This window comes from Acanthisitta chloris, unplaced genomic scaffold (genome assembly GCF_000695815.1).
Source record: "Acanthisitta chloris isolate BGI_N310 unplaced genomic scaffold, ASM69581v1 scaffold19086, whole genome shotgun sequence".
In the NCBI taxonomy this organism is placed as follows: Eukaryota; Metazoa; Chordata; class Aves; order Passeriformes; family Acanthisittidae; genus Acanthisitta; species Acanthisitta chloris.
In genome coordinates this window covers 3,661-9,323 of record NW_008678939.1, presented here as the reverse complement: position 1 = coordinate 9,323, position 5,663 = coordinate 3,661, and positions in this window count along the sequence as shown.

Genomic DNA, 5,663 nt, shown 5'->3' with positions numbered 1-5,663 from the left:
TAGGGATGTTTTCATCAGTGTGGCTGAAATATAGCACCTGCCATGGAGAAGGCAACTTCCTGAATTTACAAAATGAGCCAATTATTTGTATCGATTAGCACTGTACTGTTTCTGTATAAAAGATACAGATAATGCAGTAGCCACAGTGAGACTCATCTGTGTTTTGGCAGGGCTGGGCTGGAGCTTGTGGGGCATGGTACAGGTGGGTAATAGTGGGAAGCAGCACGTCCTGCTGCATGTGGCTTCTGAAAAGTATTTGAGCTTTCAGCTCTGATTTCCCTGGCCAATTTTAACCAATCTGTCAGGAAATAATTAAGTTTTGCTTCAAGTGAGTCGTTGGTGTCCATAGGTGAACACTCTGCCATTGAACAGAATAAATTGAGTTTTAAAGTACAGGCCAATTTTAAGATGAGCTTATAAACTGGGTCAACAGTTAGTTTGCCTTTGTTCCAAAACGTGGAGACTTAGAGTGGGTTTTGTACTACTTCTTGCTGGTGCATATGTCTGTGGGAAGCCTCTTTTCATCCATGTTCTTCTAAGTCTGAAGTGAGAAGCCATTATCTCCACACAATAAATACATTAAGTACTCTGCCAAGATACATGTTTTTTTAAAGGGAATATTTTGATAATGGGTCTGTTTCTCTATTTAGAGCACTGCTATGTGATTAGTCTATCAGAAACGTCACTAAACTGTTTGTGAACCTCATTTAATCACGTTTTAATGCCACAGAATGCTGGGCTGCCTACTTGCTTTCTCTATCCTCTGCCATTACTAGCTTTCATATATCCAGATAGGATTGTATAGCTTTTAAAGTGACATTGAAAAGGTACTCATTGCACAGGCACTGCTTTTGTTTTTGCAAGCAAGTTCCTCTGGAGAAGTACTATGTTTAAATAATTGACTTTTTATACTTCCACCCTTTCACGTAAGTTAGGGATTTGCTTTGTTTTCTCCCTTTTGTTTGGTTGCTGAAGGGGTGCAACATGTGACCAGTTTTCAACAGCTTGTCTTTATGGTTGCTGTTGGGGCAAGGCTATTTGCCCCTTCCCCTTATCCTCCCCCCAAGAATGTGGGTATAGCATGAACCACCTTGCTTAGTAGAATTTGAAAGCTCTCTGCTTAGATGATGTAGTCCTTCCTCTTTTATGGAAGAAATAAAGACCTTACAGACAACGCTCCTCTTACCATGCTTGTTTCTTAGGAGTTTCTGGTTCTTGAATTCAGGCTTTTTGGTAACTCTTCAGTTGGCTGCTTGGTGCTTCTCTTCCCACTTCTGGTACAGAGGCCAGGGAATTGGGTAAATAGTTGTGTAAGCAATAGCCAGTTTTGACCAAATGTTTTCGATAAATACAATTGTAAATCTTTTCAACTGAGGCAGAGTGCATATGGAAAGCACCTCTGGTATTTCATGTGCAAGTGGTGAGTGTGGGATTGGAGGTAATGGAGACTGCAAATAAATGTTACATTATGCTCCTTTTGATGTCTGAATGTTTTGAAGCAACAATGTCTATATACATTCCAAAGTGTGTAAAGGGGCACAAATTGTTTTCTGTGGGATAGGCTTAGGTGTATTTCTTTAACAAGTTTCAGGTTAAAAAACAAACCCAAACCCCTAATGCTTTCTACACTTAGTGCACTAAAACTTACAAAATCGATAGCACATTCTTAGCCCTATCATTACTGCAGAGCAAACACAAATGAGAAAGTCACATTTTGCCCTGGCTTCAGCATCACCAGAATCTAGCCAGATTTGCCCAATCAAGTATAGATACAGCTTCACTGAAGACAGCAAAATTCTGTAATTGTGAGTGCATCAGCAATTTCTCTGCTGCAATGTGTCTGAAAAGTATCAGCTCAGGAAAAGGCAAGTCTTGCCAGTCTGTGGACGAGTAAACTGAATAGTTGGAACTGGCGTTGAGGGATCCTATTATCTTGAGTAAATTCTTAACTGTGCAGCTTGTGGCTCATTTTAAAGAGTCTTGGAACTGTAGGTTGGAAAAGAATTCCAGTTTCGGATCTGTTCTAGCTAAATGTGCTATGGTAGAGCAGCCTTGCAATAGCTATTAGCACTGCTGCTGTCTAAGATTAACAAATCTTTGTCTAATACAAGTATCTCTTACCAGGATTAGCCTTGAAGTCACAAAAGCCTCGGCTGTTGTTGTGCTTCAGTCAGATAATATGGTGTCATTGGCCCTGGCCCTGTACCAGTTACAGTCTTGATTTTCATCAGTGCCATGGTGCAAGGCTTTTGCAGTGAACTAAGGATTCATCTGCTATGAATAAGGGCAGATGGGATTGGGATGATGTTAGCTGCTACCAGCATATTTAGCTTGTTGATATATTAATTTCCTCCCCAGCTCCTAGTAATACAATAGAGAACAATATGTCAAATGTCTCTGGAGGTTCTACCATGCTGAGGCTTCTTTTCTTATGAAAACCAAGCCCATTGGAACTTTCTTTACGTTCTAGATAGATCATCTTCAGGACCTTGGACTTGGAGCATTCCAAAACAACTCTCCAAGTTCATGCTTACCCTTCAGCTGGCATCACACAATTACAGCATTCCTGAAAATATATGCACTTTTTAGACTTAGGAGTTTATGTACAATTAACAAAATAGCTGATTTTACAGAACTGTTATTTTAGGGTACTCCTAGCATTGTGGTGCAAACTTAGCTATATGATGCAGTAGTTATCTAGATAGGTTCTAGTTCAGCTAAGTCCTGTAAACTGGAAATTCTGGGTCGGGGTGGAAAAGTCCAGTCTAGCAGTTCTGTCTAAGAAGCTGACCGACCTAGAAAAACATGCTACAGTTAGGCACCACACAGTGAATATTTTTTTTCCTTGAACACCGTGTCACAAGCTTTTGCTTGGTTTCTGAAATGTTTTGAGAGCTGTAGTAACCAACTTTCTGAGGAACTTCCAAGCAGGACTGACATTATCATGCGATACTGAAGGAAGTCTTTGTAGCTGCTCATTCTTGTTTGCAAAAAGTTTGTATCAGGAATTTCTGACTTGTGTGATGTATTAAAGCACTAGGCAGGGCATAGTGGTTTTCTGTGCTACTTAAGACATGTAATTCTTTTGATTTCATGTTACACTGGGGTTTTTTTCATTCCGAATCACTAGTCTTGGTTTAGCCTTATCACGTTACTGGGCTGAGAAAAGTGGGTTGTGTAATTAGCTTAGTGTGAGGCTTTTCTTGCACTGCTACAGAGGAGTAACTGCAAGAATGGCATGGACATTTTCTCCTCATTTCCCTTTTATGTCTGGCCAGAAGCTGGCAGGCAAATAGTGAACATTACCTACTGTTCGCATTAAAAAGAGATGTGACAGCTTTACAGAGTCAGGCACCCATTTACCTGCAAGAATTGGAGACAATATAAAAGGTTGAGATGCTATTAGCTTAAGTTCTGCATTTGATTCTGCAGAATCGTTTTTAGTTATTTAAATTGCTTAGCTGAAAGTTGATTTTTGTTGAGAATTTTTTTCAGTTTATCTCACTACCAGTGATTAAACACCCACCTCTGAAGATGAAATTGCCACATTTTTTAATGATATGTATAGTGAAATAAATGATGAAAAAGGAAATCACTGGTCCTGGTTTTAAGTGAGCTGAAGAGTCACATGTAAGGTGAACCTGTTTTAAAGTATTGCTTAACCTAACCAGAGGAAATACCTGCATGTTCTGTGCCATAGCCTGTGTGGTTTGGATGAAGATGTTACTACAGATAAATCTATGCAGAGAAATCCTGTGCAGAAGCTGTAACTGGGAAACATCCCTAAAGCAATCCTCTGTGAAACCACGTCTCTGCATTTCTGGGAGAGCCATTAAATTCTACCCACTTGTGAAACAGCCTAAACTCAGGTAGCATCTGCTACCAGCCTCTGTAAAGGATGCCTGCCCGTGGACAGGTAAATGCAGCTATTCCATCTTCGTCTCATGGCAGAGGATTGGAGAAATGTTTGTACTTTCCCAGATTTATTCCTCTGTGTAAAAATAAAAAAAAATTCCTATGCCAAAAATTATTTCAGAAAAAAACAGTAGATTCACCTTTTCAAATTCTGAACTGGCAGATGCTTTTCCAAAGATGTTCCCATGCTCTCCTGCTTAACCTTGCAGCAGAGATCTCTAAACTCACCAGCTTTGCTCAATGCTTTCTGAGCACTACTGACTCCTGTATGAACCCTGAAAATGGATTTTAAGTGAAGTAATGGAACATCAGTTTGACATGCCTCAGTTTGGGAACCAGTGGTCAAGCTGAAATTCGTGCTTCCAGACAAGACAGATTTCTCTGCTTGCTTCCCACAGCTTGTCCCTGACAGCAGCTCAAAATTACCCCAGAAGTATCTTGCTTTTTTCTCACATAGTTCAAGGGTTGTAGTAACGATGGGAAAAATGTTTGGTGTTTTTTTATATGGGATGACTTAAAATCATGCCTGCTGCTACTTTGGTGAACAAAAAGGAATTTTTCCAACCACAGCTTACTTATTCCTAAGTGTCACTGCCCGTTTCTGACAGGGCTGCATTGTTAAATAAATGTTGTTAATGCACAGGTGAATATGCCTGTGACTGCAGTGAACTCTCTGTATGGCAGATTTCAGAACCCCTGGAACACATTTAAGCACATATCTGTTAGCACCTTTAAAGGTTCCTTTTGGGTAGCAAGTCATTTAGCCTTACGAGAGGTGCTTCCTGAGTGGCAATGCAATAAACTTGATTAAAAATGACCCACCCCAACCTACTGCAGAAAAAACTAAAATGGGTTATGAAAGAAAGAGAGGGCAGGGGTCAATACTTATTTTATCACCTGGATTTGTCCATGACAGTGGTCAAGCTGAGAAGAAGGGATGTCCTAGGAGTGGTCAGCTCCAGGACTGATAAGGGGAGTTGAGAGCAATAGACTGCTAGATAAAATCAGATGGAGAAAAAGGAAATGTGGAAGTCAACAGGTTTCATCAGGGTGAAGCCTGTAATGGTCATAACAGAGTAAATGAGCCTTTGATAGAGTGTGATGAGGCAGAGGGAGGGTGATGGCTCTGCAGAGTGCCCTGTGGTGCCTGTAGGCAGTGATGCATGGCACATAGAGCTATACCTGCAGCAGGGGTTCTTTCCTACCATAAAAAGAAGCAATGAAAAAAGTTTAAGGAGAACTGAGGGGTACTGGAAATGCAGAGAGAAGAAGAGTGAGAATTCTCTAGGTTCAGAGAGATGTGCCCCAGCCTCAATGGCTCCATCTGCCCATGTATCAGTGGTGTTAATATCTTCATGTGTTTGGGTTTTTTTGTAAACGTGACAACAGCTGAGGAATCGGCAGTGGACAGACTCCAAGAGTCTGGTGCCTCAGTCCCTTTGTTAGAAGATTTGTTGGACACCAAGTGTTGGCAAGAAGAAAAAAGCAAGTCTTGTGGAAAACCTAACAAAGTTGTGTATGTGTGTTTTGGCCTTGGGACATGTTGTTTACAGGGATATTCCATCAACACTAAGTAGCTCACACATAGCTTTGCTTGTGGATGTTGTTCAGAAAGAGTCATGTGCATTCTTGCTCAGCGAGGCTTGAAAGGACAGTGGATTTTGTTTGCATGTGTTGGGCAGGATAGGATTCTGCAAAGGAAAAGGCTGCCTGATAACGATGGGTATATATTCTTTCCAGATGGTTAA